The sequence below is a fragment of the Euleptes europaea genome, chromosome 19 (genome assembly GCF_029931775.1).
Source record: "Euleptes europaea isolate rEulEur1 chromosome 19, rEulEur1.hap1, whole genome shotgun sequence".
Classification (NCBI taxonomy): domain Eukaryota; kingdom Metazoa; phylum Chordata; class Lepidosauria; order Squamata; family Sphaerodactylidae; genus Euleptes; species Euleptes europaea.
The window spans coordinates 40,415,039-40,435,509 of record NC_079330.1 but is presented as its reverse complement, the minus strand read 5'-3'; the positions used below and the strand labels follow the sequence as shown (position 1 = coordinate 40,435,509).

Genomic DNA, 20,471 nt, shown 5'->3' with positions numbered 1-20,471 from the left:
ACCTTTAGCAGAATATGCCTACAATAATGCCATGCATCAATCCACAGGTTTTAGCCCGTTTTTCGCTGTGTATGGACAAGATTTCAGTCCCATCGTTCCTACAGATGATGTAGAGGGGGAGGGGAACCCCGACATTGCCTCCTGGGCACACGCCCTCCGTACCACTTGGCCCTGGCTCGTTAGCAACCTCGACCGGGCCAAACGTAAATACAAAGCGCAAGCTGACAAACATCGCTCCCCCGGGGGTGATCTGCAAGTGGGTGCTTTGGTTTACCTTTCCACCAAAAACCTCCGGTCCACCCAACCGTGCCATAAACTCAGCGCCAAATTCATTGGCCCTTTCCCCATTACTCGGGTCATAAACCCTGTCACAGTGGAACTGGCTCTCCCCAAATCTTTGAGGCGTGTGCATCCTGTTTTCCACATAAGCCTCCTCAAACCCCATGTTGCTTCTCCACGGTGGCATCCGGACCCACCGCCTGCGCAACCCATCATGGTGGGGGGGGAAGAACACTTCGAAGTCTCCAAGATCCTTGACTCCCGTATTCACCATGGTACTCTCCAGTATCTAGTTCGTTGGAAACATTTCCCCCCTGCCTATGACGAATGGGTGCGCGCACGGGATGTCTCCGCCCCCGACCTCGTTGACGCCTTTCACATTGCTTACCCGAACAGGCCAGCCCCCTTGCGAACTGGGAGGGGGCCTTGAGGGGAGCAGAATGTCAGGCTGCTATCTCGGTTTCGTTATTGCCTCTGTCTCTGTGCTGTATTGTCTGCCCCCCAAGGTCGCATGCCTAAGCCTAAGCCTGGGAACTCAGCTCCTGGGAAACTGTATTCCTGCGTGTAATCTCCCGCCTTTCCTGCCTTATAATATCTCCCAGCTAGTGAGCCTTTCATAGCTGTCATTTTATTCGTTTGCACTGTATGCCTATTTGATCAGTAAAATCCATCTGTTTGGACTCTATACGACTTTGTGGTGATTTCTGGTTCTGTGGGCCAAGGGCTGACAGCAGGTCACCTGTGCTTGCTCACTGGCCTGGCGCCAATCTTCTTCAAGGGCCCCAGATAGGGCCCCAAAAGGGCCCTTCCCTCCCTCCTATCTCTTACTGACAGAAACAGAGGCTTGCAGGCTGGCAATATTTTTGTGGTTGCCTATCAACGGCCAGCCAGGGCATTTGTTTCATAAAGCTACCAGCACTGCTTTTATCATTTTCAGGTTTTTTTAAAAAAAAAAGTTTTAATTTTTTTTTCTGTAAACCTGGGGCTTTTCACAGATTTTAGAAAGCTCTCCCTGTTTATGGTGTTAATCTCCAAATTTAAGTATCCACTGATGGGGCCATGTTGAAAATTAGATGTATTAATTCTGAATTTCTCCTAGGATTCTTGAGTCCTAAATTACCCTGGTGGCATTTCCAACAGTGGAACTGTACATTAAGCCTTACCCACCAAAGACTGCTAAGCAAACTTCATAGTCATGGGATAAGAGGACAAGTCCTCTTATGGATTGAGAGCTGGCTGAAAAATAGGAAGCAGAGAGTAGGAATCAATGGTCAGTTCTCCCAGTGGAGGGATGTGAGCAGTGGGGTGCCTCAGGGATCTGTGTTGGGACCGGTGCTTTTCAACCTGTTCATCAATGACCTGGAGCAGGGGTTGAACAGTGAAGTAGCCAAGTTTGCAGATGACGCCAAATTGTTTAGGGTGGTTAAAACAAAATCGGACTGTGAAGAGCTCCAGAAGGATCTCTGCATACTGGAAGAATGGGCATTAAAATGGCAAATGAGATTCAATGTGAGCAAGTGTAAAGTGATGCATATTGGGGCAAAAAAATCCCAACTTCACATATACAGTGATGGGATCTGTGCTGGCAGCAACAGACCAAGAAAGGGATCTTGGGGTAGGGTTAGGGATAGCTCAATGAAGATGTCAACCCAGTGTGCGGCTGCTGTAAAAAAGGCAAATTCCATGCTGGCCATAAATAGACGAGGAATTGAGAATAAAACTGCTGATCTCATACTGCCCTTGTACAAATCTATGGTGAGACCACACTTGGAGTACAGTTCTGGTCACCACACCTAAAAAAGGATATTGCAGAGCTTGAGAAGGTGCAGAAAAGAGCAACCAAAATGATTAGGGGACTAGAGCAACTGTCCTATGGGGAGCGGTTAAGACGCTTAGGGCTGTTTAGCTTGGAAAGAAGGCGGCTGAGGGGATACATGACAGAGGTCTATAAAATGATGCATGGTTTGGAGAGAGTGGACAGGGAGAGGTTTTTCTCCCTCTCCCATAATATTAGAATGCGGGTCATCTGCTGAAGCTGGAGGGCGAGAGATTCAAAACAGATAAAAGGAAGTATTTTTTCAAACAACGCATAGTTAAATTGTGGAACTCCCTGCCCCAGGATGGGGTGATGGCTGCCAGCTTGGAGGGCTTTAAGAGGGGAGTGGACATATTCACGGAGGAGAAGGGTATTCATGGCTATTACTTAGAATGGATACTAGTCATGCTGCATACCTATTCTCTCTAGTATCAGAGGAGCATGCCTATTATTTTGGGTGCGGTGGAACACAGGTAGGAGGGTGCTGCTGCCCTCATCTTGTTTGTGGCTTCCTAGAGGCACCTGGTTGGCCGCTGTGTGAACAGACTGCTGGACTTGATGGGCCTTGGTCTGATCCAGCAGGGCCTTTCTTATGTTCTTATGTTCATTGTTTCATTTTTTTAAAATGCTTTTGTTATAGTTCCCTGCATGTGTGGATTGTTGCACACGAATCTTTAGATGCACCCCCCCAATGTGTTACTGGTATGAAAATGAACAGCTATAGAACACTGTAAAAATGCCACCATGTGTACAGTCATGCCAAGATTCCCTTTTTGTGGTGTTTTACCAATTTGCCAGAGTGCATTTGATGTCAGTATGGTGCTGCACAAAAAGAACTTAGATGCACTCATATATATGATCACATAAAGACAGATTTTCTTTAGCAGTCTTTATGGATGTGCATTGGTGATTCCGAAAGGGGAAAGAGGCAGAAAAGAAAGCCATGGCAAAGTGTGTATTCTCCAATTCTGGAAGTAATATTAGAAATTATTTTGTGAAATCAGAAGTTTCTGATTCTGGAGTGGTACATGGTGCAAAGTGAGATTTTGAAACAATATAAGGAATGGAAGGGGACAAGGCACCCATTTGTGGCAGATTGTGGAACCAGCTCAAGAAACAAAGATGTTGTTCATATATTATTATTTTAAATGTACACTGAATGAAGCAGAGTCAGGCTAGGTGACTGATAACTTAGTACTATGACCTACAGAGTACCAGAAAAGCATGTCAAATCAGTGATGCAAGAACCAGACTCCCAGCATCATAGGTTGAAGAAACCTCGGGAGTGATGACCCGAGCCAATCAAAAACAAGCGATTAATGCCTGGAATTGAGGAGTTGAATAAACAAACTGAGATGTTCTCCCTCTCTTTCAATTTTTAAGCTTTCCCAATGCCAGATTAGAAACAGCAAAACAACTTTGTAATAACTGCATTCCAGTACAGCAGTTGGGTACATATCAAGCTGCTTTCTCCTTGAAAACACACAGAGAGTACACAGCGTCCTTCTGCTTGACTAGAAGAGGCAACATCTCTGTTTAAGGCATGGCCCTGCTTCTTCAAACAGCTTCATCTGCCAAATGGGAGTAGGGTGCGTGTTACCTATGCAGCAGAAAGCAAGGCTCAGGTTGAGTTTGAAGTCTGCGCCAGGCTCCTTTGCCTGTGTGTTCCTATTGGACAGTGGTCTAAAGCTGCCCAATCACGGACTTGGTTTGCTCCTGAGTTCCCATTGGACAGTGGACTACTACCGGCCAATTGCGGACTTGGGGGGCGTGGCTCCGTGTGGTTGGGTTGCGCATATAAGCCTGACGCGAGAGCTGGCGGATTGTGCCAACGTCCAGGAATGACCACCAGAACCTTAGATGAACTGACACCTGCTACAATGTTTGAGGACAATCAAGCGTGTATAGCACTACTGAATGGCGAGAACTCTAAGAAAGGGAAGAAACTTCTTCGAATCAAAATGGACTCAGTAAAGGACAAACAAGAAAGAGGACAAACAAGAAAGAGGTCTTGTAGAAGTAAAGTACTGTGAAAGTAAAGAGATGGTGGCCAATATCCTGACGAAGCCACTGCCTAGACAACAGTTTGAATACTTACGTGATGCATTGTGTTTATATGTCTGAATGTAACTAAACCTCGAAAAGGGGATTGTTGGGTATTAGATAGCGAGCTTTGTTACATGTCAGACAGTTAAGGGGTTAATATTGTAACTGACCAAGTGGTCAGTTTTGGTGGCCATTGCGGCCGTGCCCAAGGGTCACGTATACAATGATTTGCATGTTTAACTGCTTTCGATTTCTTTGTTAGAAGAGAAAGCAGTTACTGAGTTCTTCTCTAGATGCCAGCATGGAAGGATGAGAGGCTTTCTTGCTCTCAAGAATGCCTACTCATGAGGAAGCTTAGTGCCTGCCAGAGACTTCTCTGGCAAGTCTAGGGAACATAGAATGTAGACAGGATTCTTTGTTTTTACTCCCAGTGATATTTTACCCTTTACCCTGAGTTAGAGTAAAGATTGTTTTTTACTTCAAAGACAAACGTTTTGTGTCTTTTGTGCGTGTGTGCGATCAAGCTTATTCTCTATAGCACAAGAGGAACGATCCATTCCCTCTGAATTGGTAGCAGAAAGTTAAGTACCGGGAATTCCCTCACAGGAATTGGTCCCCGAATCCTAACAGAACCACTAGAGCTTATAGAAATGCAGTTGTTTATTTACAGTGCTAAATACACACTCTCTCCACCATAACTCCCGACACAGACTCATGGAGTCTTACACTTATATACATAATGCCACCACCAGGCATCAATTAGTAGTACACGCTGAGTCACCATCCAGGTGCAGCACAATACCTTAGCCTCTGGCCTCAACTGGATCTGGCCAGTATAATCAGGCCTCCTAGGGGCTTTCCAGGCCATTACATCAGCCCATGGTTGACAGATCCATTCCATCTAACTCTGCCTGTCACAGCTAATTTGACAGCCTTGCATATTCCAACACTCCTTCTCAAGTATGTCATATTAGTTTGGACAGTGGCAAAAATCTGTTGCAATCCACCACCTTGGTAAACAGATCTGCTATATTAGTTACACCTGCACATTCTATTACAGTTATCTGACCATTCATCACCTCAGCTGACACATTTTGGTACCTTATTTTAACATGTTTGCTCTTGCCTCTAAAAGATTGCTTGTTGGCAAGAGTTTTCACTGCTTCATTGTCAGAAAACACCTTCACTGGCAGAGATACCTGGACACCCAATTCATTTAACAAGAACACAAACCATTCCACTTGTCCCACACACTCACTAATGGCGCTATACTCCGCTTCACATGAGCCACGAATGATTGTTTTTGGGACTTCCAATGAATTGGTGCCTTTCCCAGATACAAAATATACCCACTTGTAGATCTTGAATCTTTTTCATCTGCCCAGGAAGTATCCGCATAAGCTGTCAAGCTTCCCTCCTCTGCTCTCAAGTGTAACTGCTTATCCACGGTGCCCTTCAAGTACCTAAGAACCCGCTTAGCAGTTTTCCAGTCTCTTTGCTTAGGAGACATATTTTGTTTTGTCAGACAGTGTACAGCTTGATAGATATCAGGTCTGGTCCAACAAGCTAAATAGAGAAAGCTCCCGACTAGAGATTGATACAGCTCTCTGTCACACTCTTCTTGCCCTTCTGTCTCATCTTTCACATACCCTGTGACCACTGGGTATTCCACAGTATTTGCATTTGTTAAATTAAACCTTTCCAGCAATTGCTGTATTTTGCTTGGTTGAGATAAAGAATAAAACCCTTCCTCATCTCTAGTCACTTGTACCCCCAAATAACTTTGAATGGGTCCCAAACATTTCAGTTTGAACTTGGTACTCAACTCCTTCTGAAACTGTATCTGTTCCTGTGTTGTATTAGTCACCATACAGATATCATCAACAAACACAATTAAGTAAGACACGCCTTGCCCCGTGCTTCTTGAATATAGACAGGAGTCAGCCACATTCTGTGTGAATCCCAATTGCTTTATAGCTTTGTCAAAACAATTGTACCATTCCCTAGCTGACTGATGGAGACCATAAAGAGCCTTGTTTAGACGTAACACCTGAGCTCCCTTTGTCAGTTTAAACCCGGGAATTTGCTCCATGAAAATTGTTTCTTTCAGGGGAGCATTCAGGTATGCAGTTTTGATATCGTAGTGCCATACCTCTAACTTCTTTAACCCTGCAACTGCCAGAACAGTTCTCACTGATTCAGCCCGAATCGTGGGACTGAAGACTTCGTCATAACTCAGGTATTTTCTTTGGCTATATCCCTTGCAGACCAGTCTGGCTTTTCTCTGCACAGCACCATTAGCAAGTCTTTTCACCTTGAAAATCCACCTGCAACCTATTAGTGGTTGTCCACTTGGCAGTGATTTGGGAGTGAATACCTTATGCTCCTTCAGAGCGTCCATTTCTAAATTCATCGCCTCAAGCCATAAATTCTTCTCTCCCAGAGAAAGCATTTCTTGATAATTAGCCGGTTCATGTACTGACACATAATTCACACAGTCATCAAATCCAAATTTTATCGGAGCTTTACCCTTTGTTGTCCTGTCAGAGCGTCTGACCACCATTTCCCCCGCCTCCCCTCCTTCTGAATCTTCAGACCTTGCTGCTTCCCTGCTGGGAGTTCCCTGCGGGGAAATGTTTATCTCTTGGGTTTCTGCCTGCTCACTCAAAGGCAATTGCACTATCTCCGGCTCCTTTTCCTCCCCATGCAGCCTTGACCAGTTAAAAGATTCACCAAAGGTAGCAGACCTGCTAAAGGTAATCCGGTTCTGGGCATCTGCAAACCTGTAAGATTTGGCTGCATTTTGATAGCCTAGGAAAAGTAGTTGCTTGGACTTTTTGCCTCCCTTTCTTCTTTGATGCCTGTATCCCAAAAACTCTCAGATGCTTCAAAGAGGGATTCTTCCCATATAACACCTTATAGGGAATATCATTTATGCTTGATGTCCACAACCTGTTTATCAAATAATTCGATACTTTGATTGCCTCACCCCAAAATCTAGGTTTGAGTTGTGAGTCTTCCAGCAGAGCTTGCATCATTGACTGCAAATATTGATTTTTTCGCTCTGCGACCCCATTCTCCTGTGGGACTGCGGGGTTAGCAAGTCTTTGCTCTATCCCCTTACTCTCCAGCCACTGAGTCGGTATGTGATAAGAGCTCTCCACCCCTATCACACTGTGTCTTTTTTAGTTCGAGGTTTAACTGCCTCTCAACTCTGGCAAGCCAATATTTGATAGTTTGACAAGCCTCACTCTTTTGCTTTAAGAGATAAATCCAGCCAAAACATATCTCGTCATCCACAATACATAATGCATATCTGTTTTTGGAAACACTGTCCAGATAGGGGCCACTCAGATCCATGTGAACGATCTCTAGGGGTTGGCTACTAACCCTTCTACTGGCTTTTGCCACTGGCCCCCTCCTGCTTTTGACTGATTTACAAACCATGCAGTCCAAGAAGGAATTGCATTTATTTAGTTTTAGGTCACCCCCTAAAGCCTCTAGGGTTTTCTTTAGAGTAGGATAGGCGGCATGACCGAACCTTCTGTGTAGGAGGTGCGCACATCCGTCATGTGGTTTAGGGTTTAATGCTTCCACTGCATTAAATGACTCTTCTGGACTACTGTGCACCACATACACATCCTGTTTAATGTGCCCCTTTAATAGTACAGCCTCTTGCTTTTTTATCAGGCATGTTTTCTCTTGAAACACCACAGTAAAACCAGCCTGTGCAAGAGCTGACACACTCAATAAATTATTCTGAAGCCCTAGGACGCATAAAACATTTCTAAAAGTATGGTGTAAAGCTGGGAAAAACACCTCCCCCTCACATTCTACCTCCAAACATTTCCCGTCCGCCAAACTTACATGGGTCTTGGCTGAACACATTTTAGATTGTAACATTGAATCATTATTTACAAAAACCTTGCTGGCTCCACTGTCTATGAGCCACAGGCTCTGCTTCTCCAGCCTCCGCCAGCACAACTGAGGTATGCGAGGAATTTCCAGTCTGTTTTCTCAGATGTCTCCTTGCCAGTTCATTAGGGCAGTTTCTTTTGAAATGCTTCGTTGATCCACAGCTGAAACATTTCCTTACAAAGAGCACACATTCCTCCGGTTCCTCCTTGAAGATTCCACTCCTCCTTCCAGCTCCACGTGCTTGCTTCTCAGACATCTGCGCAGGGTAGAACGCCGTCCCTCCAGTATGGCCCCTCAGCTCGGCTGATGTCTTCGGCGTTGTCATCGGCATTGGCTATATGGGTGGTCCCTCTCTGGGGCATACTCCCAACTGTGGGGCTGCTGTCTGCTGCGACGATTGATGAGCTGCTCTTATCTCCCGATGCGGTGTCGCCTGGACTGCAGCCATCTGATCCTGGCTCTCCCACCGTCTTGCTTCGTCTTCAAGGATCCGTCCCCACACATATTCAGGCGTTAACTGTGCCGCGTCCATACACTCCAGGGATGTTATTAACACATGGTAGCTGTCATCCAATGACCCCAACATGATATGCATTCTGTCCTCTGGAGAGTAATTCTTCCCCCTCAGCTCTAGCTGTCTGAATATCTCCGCTAGACTTCTGAGGTGCTCGGCTGCAGGCGTGTAGGGTGATATATGGCTTCTGTACAGCCTCCTCATTAATGAGAGGATAGTCCCAGCTGAAGTCCGAAGATGTATGGTCTTCAGAGCTTCCCACGCTTCATGAGCATTTGGCTTGCCTGCCACATAGACTAACTGGCTATTGTCTACTGACAGAATTATGTTTGCTAGAGCCTTACTGTCCCGTTCCCACTCTATCGCAGTTGTAGGCACATGCTCTATGGCTGCCCACTGAGCCTCCCGCTTGAGATAATGTTCCAATCTCACCGACCATGTAGCATAGTTGTCTGAGGTCAGCTTCTCCACGGGTATCTGAGATTGAGCCATCTCTCCACTCAACCTCCCACTGCTTCCTTAGCTTCTGGAATCCTGGATGCTGCTGTGCTACTCCCACTAGTCCCGTGAGGCATAGCAGACTGGGCCCAAAACCCTGACGCGAGAACTGGCGGATTGTGCCAACGTCCAGGAATGACCACCAGAACCACTAGCGCTTATAGAAATTCAGTTGTTTATTTACAGTGCTAAATACACACTCTCTCCACCATAACTCCCGACACAGACTCATGGAGTCTTACACTTATATACATAATGCCACCACCAGGCATCAATTAGTAGTACACGCTGAGTCACCATCCAGGTGCAGCACAATACCTTAGCCTCTGGCCTCAACTGGATCTGGCCAGTATAATCAGGCCTCCTAGGGGCTTTCCAGGCCATTACATCAGCCCATGGTTGACAGTTAGATCCATTCCATCTAACTCTGCCTGTCACAGCTAATATGACAGCCTTGCATATTCCAACAAAGCCAGGGTGTTGTGCCCTTACAGTCAGTTTGGGTTAGTTCTATACAGTTGCAGTTCAGAGCCTTCTATTGTGTTAATAAAGTTGGAACTCCTTCTCTGGCCTCTTGCTTCACCCACACATATATAACAGTGTGTATGTGTAAAGGGAGGTTGAACATCTCTGAAAAGGTCTCCTCCTAAGCCATCAACAATTAGTAACCCACTCAAGACATCATCAAATGCTATTTGGAAAGTTTAAATTATTGCTATTGGGGGGAAACCCTGGGCCGGCACCAAAACCACCCTGACCCCATTGCGTCGCTATGCTACGGTGAAGCAAAACTTGGTGGTAGTAATGCTAGGTGGAGAACTGAAGAGAAAACAGCAAATTCAGCAGTTTATTATCCTTTAGATAACAGTGCAAAGCTCCTGTCTTCTCACAAGTTCAGCAGATTTAGGCTGTATACAGGTGGACATAATCAGAACAGGAGTTCTGCTTGGGGACCAATCAGGCCTTATTCATTCAAGCATAAATGCTTCGTGTCAGCATTGAACACTTGAAAACCAGTTCAGATCCTTTCCAGCAGCAGGGTTGGGGATCTGGTAACAGCTGGCCTCTTCTCCCCTGCCCCCTTGAGAACCTTTTCAACTTAAAAAAAAAGAGATACTGAATTTTTTTTTTTAAGGGCCAAACATATGTTGGTAAATTTATTAACTGTGATTTATTATTCTTTGAAAAATAAAGGTGGAGTTTGGTGGAAGGCTGAGGGGAGGTTGGGAGAGGAAATAAACATTTGATCTGAAGGTTTTGGGAAGCAAAGGGAGAGGCTGCCCCACACAAGAAGGCCCTGCTACCTTTTTACTCATGTCTGAGTATGCAGCCATAGTCTAAAACACAACTGTAATCCTAGACAGCCAGTGCAGTGGTTAGAGTACCACCGTTGGGCAAGGGAGACCCAGATTCAAATCTCCACTTTGCTATGAAGCTTAGTGGGCGATCTTACTTTCATTACATTCCCTCAATCCTGCCAACCTTCCAGGGCTGTTGAAAGGAAAAAATGGAGATGACTTATGTATGCTGACCTGTGTTCCTTGGAGAGAGGACAGGGAAATAATGTGACAGACAGATGTCTTCCACGTATTCAGATGTCTAATGCTGTCAGGCTGCTATCTCGGTTTCAGTATTGTTTCTGTGTCTGTGCTGTACTGTCTAGCCTCAAGGTCGACCACACATACCAAGGCCTGGGAATGCTACTCCTGGGAAAGTGTACTCTGTTTATGCGTTGCTGATGCTTAGTAATCTCCCGCCATTTACTGCTTTATATTATCGTTCAGCTAGTGAGACTCTCATAGCTGCCATAGTTCCCTGTATGCACTGTATTGCCTTTTTGACCAGTAAAAGCCATCTGCTTGGATTCTATATGACTCTGTGGTGATTTCTGGTTCGAAGGGTCAGGAGCTTACATTATGGCAGCTATCTCCTTTCACCTTCTTCATTGTACTACTAGTCAGGCTGGAGCCCAGGGGGGTTCGCCTGCCACTTGGATGGGAGCTGGGAGGCTCTCCGAGTGACCTACTACCCTGGATTCCTCTCGGAAGGATCCTACCCTGTTACAGGACATAGTCGCTGAACTTTTTAGGACTACCCTAGAGGTTTGCCGCTTGAGGGGACTGGTACAGGAACAGTGGCGATCTCTAAAAGGGATTCTCTGGATGTTGACGTTGGAAGATACTAATACTCGTTTAGATCTTCAAGACTTGGATCAATTATTGGACGATGCCCGGTTGGCAACTGAGGATTTACAAGTACTAACTGGACTTTTGGACAATTTAATTTCTCAAGAGACTCTTTCCTCTAGTTCCGTCATGGCGGGAGCCCCGCCAGAGGGTTTTTCCCTAATACCTGATGCGCCCAGCTGTCAAGCTGAAGCCAAGCGGATCGCTATTAGCACCGCTCTTCTCCTTGTGGAATGTACAAAGGATACCCCGGTAGCCACCTTGGCTCAAACTTTGACCTCGACATTTGGAGCCGATGCGCCCGCACTGGTGGTTCGAATACAACCATTGCTGGGCGGGGAACCCGACCCCATACTCACACTCCTGGAAACGGAACTTTTACCGCGCGTTACGGCAGAGGCTGCCCTGAGACTTGAGAACGCCAAAGTTCTTGCGGATAAGGAAGCTGCCGAAGCAGCTAAGGCGGCAGCAGCAAGGGATAGGGATCGGGCGAGAAGGGATACTCACCCCAAGGACACTGTACAGGGGCTATCAGGTCTGTCTTTTTCCCCGGCGTTTGTCCCGTCGCGCACGACCCAACGCGCACGCCGCCTGGCTGACCGACGCCGAGACTCAGGGGAGTCGGAGGATGAAGATCTATATGGAGACAGCTCTCAATGGGCTACGAGCTTCCGGAACAGTAAACCTCATCTTACTGGGGGCCCAAGCAAGGATGTTCACCTCTTACGAGCCCAGAATCGGGAGCTCTCAGACCGTGTTGATCAACTCCAAGAGCTAATGGAGCGTATGCTTCAGGATAACAGGCAATTGCAACAAACCCTGATAGCCCAGGCACAGCCCGTTCCGATACCGGGTCAGGGGGTGCCCGCCCAGCCACCCGCTAATGTGCCTGCTCCACTCCTGCCTCCTGGAGCTCCTATTGTTCCTCCACCCGGACCACCCGTGCAACCGGGTCAGCCTGCGCCCGGCCCTTGGAAGCAGCTCAAATTGAAAACTACGTACGACGGATCTCTCGAGACTTTGCCTTGTTTCTTGCATCAAGTGGACAGTTATATGCGAGAACAAGGACAGCTTTTCCCCACGGAGGATAGCCGGGTGCGCTATGTAGCTTCCCTTCTCACAGGTAAAGCAGCTGACTGGATGGTTCTCCAGTTCGACACCCGCTCTTGTGCTATACGTTCCCTCAACAACTTCATGACTGCTCTGAGAAGGAGGTTTGAAGACCCCTTTCTGGGGGAACGAGCCAAATCGGAACTCTTACAACTAAGACAAGGCTCTGCTCCAGTTCGAGAATTTGCCGATGAATTTCAACGGCTGGCAAGTAAAATTGTGGGTTGGCGCGAAGCCACCTTGATTCACCATTTCAGGGAAGCCTTACACCCTGCTGTTCTGAACTGGTCGTACATGCGGGGTGATCCCGATACCCTTGAAGATTGGATTCTATTGGCCAAGGAAGTGGAAAGCCGTCGACGCTTTATTTCCCTAGTTCGTCAAAAGCACAAGGAAAAAGGCACCCAAAAGCCCCAATCCAAGGCACCACCGCCCGTTCCACGAAATCCTCCACGTCCGCCTCAGGAACATGAAGCCCGATTTCAGAGAGGCGCCTGTCTTACTTGCGGAGAAATGGGCCACTTTGCAGCTGTTTGCCCGCACCGTCCTGAATTATTTCGTCCCAGCACGATAATCCGAGCCAGAGGTCGTTCACCACGCAGAGGCACCGCGGCCACCCGCAGCGCAGCTCCGGGAAGACCCACACCCTCTGCACTCCATGCTGGAGACCCAGCCTCCCTGCCTACTACGAACGACCCCGCCGGGTCTCGGATTACAAGTGCCCCATTGGGGGACAACTTTCCCTCTTCGGATGAGGCAAACCCATGGAATTCTCCAGCCTTAAACCTGGAATCTCCCCTCGACTTGTCAAAAAACGGATCCGGTCTGTGGTGAGTGGAGCGTCTCCACAGACCTCTGCAGATCCTCCTGCGAAACCGAATGCTCCTACCAAAATCAAAGAAGTGGACTCCACCGTCTACGTGGATGCAGTTTTACAACACCTTAACGGTGGCCCCCAACTACCCGTTAAAGCACTCATCGACTCCGGTTGCTGTCGCACTCTCATAAGCAAAGCCACCTTTGCTGCACTCAAAGCCGAATCTGAGGCTTTACCCGCCCCTGTCCAATTCGCCCAAATGGACGGGAGCCATTTCCAGGGAGGTCCAGTCGATCACCGCACCATAGGGGTGGCAATGGGAATTGGCTCCCACTGGGAGCAAGTAGACTTCACTATAGCCCCTATCCGATTTGAAGTAGTCCTGGGTATTAACTGGATTAAAGGACATTGTCCCAGTATTAACTGGGAAACAAACACTATCTCCTTCGCTAGTCCCATGTGCGACCAACACCGGCAGAACTTTGCGCTGTTATATCCGCCCATCCCAGCATTAACCTCCGAGGTCCCAGCACCTCCAATCCTACCTAACGTATATCGGGACTTTGCGGATGTCTTCGACCTTAAAGAATGTGATGCCTTGCCCCCCCACCGGATTTCGGACTGTGCAATTGAGGTGGTCAAGGACTGCACTTTAACCAAAAGCAAAATTTACCCTATGAGCGCTTCCGAGCGCACTGTCCTCCGGGACTTCCTAGACAAAAACCTCACCAGAGGGTTCATTCGCCCATCGAATGCCCCGAACTCGGCCCCCGCGTTTTTCGTCCGAAAGAAGGAGGGCGACCTTCGTCTATGCATTGACTTCAGAAAACTCAATGCGATTACCCAAACCAACGCCTATCCTATCCCATTAATTTCTGATATTTTGGGACAGTTACAGGAGGGCCGGGTATTCTCCAAGTTAGACTTGGTGGAAGCTTACTACCGAATCCGCATCCGAGAAGGGGATGAGCACCTCACTGCCTTCTCTAGCTGTTTCAGAATGTATGAATTCCTCGTAATGCCATTCGGGTTAAAAGGGGCCCCGGGGGTCTTCATGCAACTTATCAACGAAATCCTTCATGACTTACTGTATCGCGGGGTGGTGGTTTATTTGGATGACATTCTTATTTATTCAAAAAACCATGGAAGAGCATGTAATTCTGGTCCGAGAGGTTCTGCAGCGCCTGCGCGACCACCAACTCTTTGCAAAACTGGCTAAATGCGAGTTTCATCAAAACCAGCTCACATTTTTAGGATACGTAATCTCCCACCAAGGTCTTCGCATGGACCCTGTCAAAGTCCAAGCCGTTCTCGATTGGACTCCCCCCACCAACCGCAAGCAAGTACAACAGTTTCTGGGGTTTGCGAACTTTTATCGAGGGTTCATTCCTAACTTCGCCCAAGTGGCCCTACCCATCACTGATCTCCTAAAAACTAAAGGGAAAGCAAACGCGGCTACCTCACCCTCCGCAAAAATCCTGTGGACTGATCAATGCCAAGCCGCGTTTGTTGCCCTCAAACGCCTCTTCACATCCGAACCCGTACTACAGCACCCGGACCCAAACCAAATGTTTATTGTGCAAGTCGATGCCTCCGATGTAGCTATGGGAGGGGCCCTCCTCCAGAAAGGTCCGGATGGTCTCCTTCACCCTTGCGCGTACTTTTCGAGAAAATTTGCGCACGCACAATTGAACTGGCCCATTTGGGAGAAAGAGGCAGCGGCCGTTCACCATGCATTGACTCTATGGAGACAATTCTTAGAAGGGTCCAAAATCCCCGATCACAAGAATCTAGCTGCCCTCACGGGGTCCCATAAACTATCAGCGAAACAACAACATTGGGCGGAATTCTTCGCTCAGTTTCGTTTCGTCCTAAAGCATGTTCCTGGGAAACAAAACGTCCTCGCAGATGCCCTCTCCCGGTTGCCGCAATACCCGATAAAACTTGAGAGGCCAACCGACTCTCTGTTCACCCCTACGCAAAGGGGAGCCCTTCCTGTACTGGCCGTACAAACTCGATCTCAGCAACAGCACCCCAGATCCAGCTCTCCAGCTCCTCCAACCCGATCGGCTACCCAGCCGTCCCCACAACACCAACGAACCGATTCCACCCCCCCAACCCCACCGGCTGCCCTGCCGCCTGCAATCTGCGCACCACCGCACGTAAGCATTACCCCCATAACAGTTCCTAAGACCACTGTAGCGGGGGAGGGGGTACCCGCCAAGGTTCCCATCTCTGAATCCTTGTTGAATACCCTTCGGGACCACTGCCTTTTAGAACGCTCTAATCACTCCCTACCCCCTGGTGTAATAGAACAGGGGGGCTCTTGGTACAAAGACTCAAAATTATATGTACCCAAAGCACTCCGAAAAGACGTTTTGCACTTAGCTCATGGAATAAAAACAGCTGGACACTTTGGATTCCTAAAGACTCTCCACTTATTGCGCAGACAATTTTGGCGGGGAGGAATGCGGTCCGATGTTGATTCTTTTATTCGCAGCTGTCCTGTTTGCGCCACAATGAAACGATCACAGGGCAAACCCCCAGGTCTACTGCAACCTCTTGAAATACCCAACAGACCATGGGAAGTGATTGCTATGGACTTTATGACTGATCTCCCTCTCAGCGGGGGAAAAACTGTCTTATGGGTTGTTACTGATTTGTTTTCCAAACAGATCCATTTAGTTCCATGCGCAGGGATCCCCTCTGCTCAAAAATTGGCCCGCCTCTTCGTGACACATATCTTCAGGTTACATTCGTTTCCGCGCAAAATAATCTGTGACCGCGGCAGTGGTTTTGTTTCTAAGTTTTGGAAAGCATTTCTCAAGTTGGTGGGGGTGGAACAAGGATTGTCTACTGCATACCATCCTCAAACAGATGGTCAAACTGAACGTGTTAATGCTGTACTTGAATGTTATTTACGCTGTTATGTCAACTACCACCAAGATAACTGGGTGGAACTGTTACCTTTTGCAGAATATGCCTACAATAATGCTGTACATCAATCTACAGGTTTTAGCCCATTCTATGCAGTGTATGGACAGGATTTCGGTCCTGTTACTCCTGGAAATAATGGGGAGGGGGAGGGAGACCCTGACGTTGCCTCCTGGGCACACACCCTCTGTACCACCTGGCCCTGGCTCGTTAGCAATCTCGATCGAGCCAAGCGCAAATACAAAGCACAAGCCGACAAACATCGTTCCCCCGGGGGTGACCTGCGAGTGGGTAAAATGGTCTACCTTTCCACTAAAAATCTACGTTCCACCCGTCCGTGCCCTAAGCTCAATGCTAAATTCATTGGCCCATTCCCCATCACACGGATCATAAATCCGGTCACAGTGGAGCTAGCTCTCCCCAAAACCCTGAGGCGTGTGCATCCCGTTTTCCACATTAGCCTCCTGAAGCCCCATACTGCTTCTCCACAGTGGCATCCCAATCCGCCTCCCGAACAGCCCATTATGGTGGGGGGGGAGGAGCACTTCGAGGTCTCCAAAATCCTTGATTCTCGTATTCACCATGGAAACCTACAGTACTTGGTCCGTTGGAAACACTTCCCCCCTGCCTACGACGAATGGGTTCGCGCACGAGATGTCTCCGCCCCCAAACTCGTCAATGCCTTTCACACTGCCTACCCGGCAAGACCAGCCCCCTTACAGACTGGGAGGGGGCCTTAAGGGGAGCAGGATGTCAGGCTGCTATCTCGGTTTCAGTATTGTTTCTGTGTCTGTGCTGTACTGTCTAGCCTCAAGGTCGACCACACATACCAAGGCCTGGGAATGCTACTCCTGGGAAAGTGTACTCTGTTTATGCGTTGCTGATGCTTAGTAATCTCCCGCCATTTACTGCTTTATATTATCGTTCAGCTAGTGAGACTCTCATAGCTGCCATAGTTCCCTGTATGCACTGTATTGCCTTTTTGACCAGTAAAAGCCATCTGCTTGGATTCTATATGACTCTGTGGTGATTTCTGGTTCGAAGGGTCAGGAGCTTACAAATGCTAGGCTTCATGTAGGAATTACCATGTTTCCCATCTAGGAGTGATGCTGACTTACTTCAAGCTTTGAAGGGAATTCTGATGCTTCACAGATTGAATATCAAGGATTCCAGACCAGCCTTGCTTTGAGCGAGCACCGCCTGGTCATTCTCCACCTGATCATTCTCCACTGCAGAAATTAACATGAGTTAAGCCCAAAAGGGCTTGTCTTTGATCAGTGAGTTTCCAGGGAATTATTTACTTTAAAAGTACACTAATTTACCTTCTGGCAAGGCAATGTACAATAAATTAGCAATTAGAAATTGGCATCATTCCCCCTTTGGTTAGTACAGAAGGGGAATGACAGAAACTTCCCACCAGAAACACCCAAAGGGCAGCAGGGACTCATCAGTCCCCTACAGATAGATTGCAAAAAGATTTACCTATCAGTAACTTTTTAACTGGAAAATAGAAAATAAAACAGCTATTTGGGAAAACGTAAGTGTTCCCCTAAGTGGGTTTCCCCAACAGACCCACAGTATGGTTGCCTGATCTCCCTGGTGCCATTTGGCAGGCCAGCAGGGGAAACCACAGCTGTGCCTATGGTATGACATCATTTCCATACTGAACCCAGAAGTGATGTCATGCTGCTCTAGGATTCAGTGGAAACCCTATGGTAAAACCAAGTTCAACTTGGAAATGACATCATACCACTGATGATGCCCTCATGCTTCTGCCCCCTACTCTCCCATTAGGTTCCAGCCCAGACCCAACCTGTGTATACACCATAATTTGCGAAGAGGCTACCATTCCCACTTAAAATCCACTGACAGATTGCTTTCAGTTTTGATTAGTTTGCTACAATTATGTGAAGAAACAAGAATGGGCAAACGGGCAAGATTGACAACAGCCCAATTCATGCACGTTTTCTATGGTGGTTCCCATCTTGTGGAATGACCTGACTTCTATAATTCTGCAGAATGTGCAAGACAGAAATGTTCAGGAGGGCATTTTTGTATAATAGTGTAGTATAATGGAACAGCTCAGCAGCTTGCTTTTGATAGCCTATTGCAATATTTATTCTATTCATCACCTTCCCTTTTACTGCTTTGCCATCTACCTCTGTAACCCACTTTCTGCATCATGACATGCCATGCCTTAAGCAGTTTTTATCGCTTTAAGACAGTTTTTGTTTGTACTGTCCTCTGGTTTTGTTCCCGTAGTCCTACTGTATTGTTTATTGGAAGTCTTTGCTTTTTGTTTCAGTTTATTTTTATATTTTGTAATCTACCTTGAGTCTCAGTGAGAAAGGCCAACTATAAATGAAGTAAATAAATACAGTTTTGCTTTATTTATTGCTTTATTTAAGTTTTGCTTTGATCTTGTAGGTAGTTGTGTAGTTAATAGATAACATATAATTTAGCCCAAGTGTTTATTGATATGCAGGACCTCCAAACACAGTATTTCCATTAGGAATGAGTAGACATTCCTTATTCCATTTCTAATCTGTGTCATCTGGAGATCAATTATAATTCTGGGTGATCTCCAGCCCTTACCTGGAGGTTGGCAACACTAGTTCCCCTGGAGGAAATGGCTGCTTTGGAAGGTGAAGTCTATGGCTTTATACCCTGCTGAGGTCCCTCCCCTCTTCAAACCCTCTCCAGGTGCCACCCCTAAAATCTCCAAGAATTTCCCAACCTGGAGTGTGCAACCCTATCTCCTTCCCAACACACCTTTACCTGCCCCTCTGTCTTATGTTTTCCATCTCCCCCACTACCACCACCACACTCTCGACCTAGGAAAACTACAGTCTTTCTCCACAGTTGGGATCAAAGCAACTTACATTACTCTCCTCCTTTTTATCTGCACAACGATCCTGTAAGGTAGGTTAGGCTGAAAGTATGTGAGTGGTCCAAAATCACCCAGTGAGCTTCCACAGCAAGATGGGGATTTGAACCAGGGTCTCGCAGACCCTGCTCTGAAGCGCTAACTGCTACACCACGCTGGCTTTCACAGGGTGGCTGCTGGGGAACAGTAGCAAGCAGCCAGGCCTAGTTGAGTCATGCAAGTCAGGTGATATCAAGTCCCTCCGAGGTTGCTGCCAGGCGTATGGTTGCCAGCCTCCAAGTGGGACCTGGACATCTCCCAGAATTACAGCTGAACTCCCGGGGACAGAGATCTGTTGTCCTGGAGAAAATGGCTGCTTTGGAGGGTGGACTCTATGGCATTGTGCCCTGCTGAGGCCTCTCCCCTCCCCAAACTCTGCCCTCCTCAGACTCAACCACAAGATGTCCAGGAATTTCCCAACTTGGATCTGGCAACCCTAGGCCTGGCACGGCCCCAATGAGTCCTCACTCAAAGGCCACAGTAGGCTTGGAAAAGACCCTGCCCCCTCTTGCCTTTTACTGACAGAACCAAGCCTGAAATCTGTGGTTGCCTAGCAATGGCCACTGAGGAAATCCATTGCTTAAAGCTACAGGCATTCCTTTTTATCATTTTTGGGGGTTTTTAAACCTTCAATATTTTTTTTTTTTTTTTAAGATTTCACATTTTTCTGCAAAGCTGGGGAGTTGTTCAGGTTTGTAGAAAGATCTGTTTTGCCCGTTCACAGCTCCAGTCACTGGATTTAAGTATCCAAAGATCTAGCCAACCTCATTATAAGAATATAAGTTGTTCATTCAAGGGTAGACATACAATATAGATCATCTATATAATGACAGGACATTTTGGAGGACATTGATTCATAGGGTCGCCATGAGTCGGAGGTTAACACAAACTTAACATACACATACTTACATGGTGCTGAATAACAGATACACAGCACTAAAAATGAATAGATGTAATGCAGTTTTTCTGCATGAGAAAACCAAATGAAAATAATGAATCGGGGAAAACAATACAAGAATTAGGAGTTAAAAAGCAGGGATGAGAAAGTCAAAACCATCCCTCATCCACATGTGGAATGCTGGCTTCCTTGAATTAGGTCATATCAGTTAGGAAACAAAGAAGAAAACACAACACTCACCAGGTGGAGAACTCCAATGATCTGCTTCTCCCCAGAAGTTCTAAGGTATTCTCCTTTACTCCAGGAGACTCTGTCCTCTGGTCTTCTTCTGGCTTGGGCTGGCCCTCTTCATGTTGTGCTGTCAGCCCCATTGGACAGAAGAAACGGTGGTTCCTGGGAGAAGTGTAGGCATATCAAGTGGACATCACAGGCAGTGATGGGATTCTGCAAAAGGTTGATAGGTTAACATAACTTTTATTACTTCATAATTGATTGAAAATTATAGACTCTTACATTTTTCATGCTGCGT

The 20,471-nt window shown here is 47.0% G+C and overlaps 1 protein-coding gene across 1 annotated transcript in view; it reads right to left on the bottom strand.

The window, feature by feature from the left end:
* Positions 1–20,245, bottom strand: part of CALN1 (calneuron 1) — a 204,463-nt gene extending 184,218 nt beyond the window's left edge. Inside the window, exon 1 of the mRNA XM_056865300.1 lies at positions 20,183–20,245. The gene's annotated coding sequence lies outside the window, so the exon portion shown is untranslated. The remainder of the gene's footprint in view (positions 1–20,182) is intronic.
* Between the last annotated feature and the right edge of the window lie 226 nt (positions 20,246–20,471).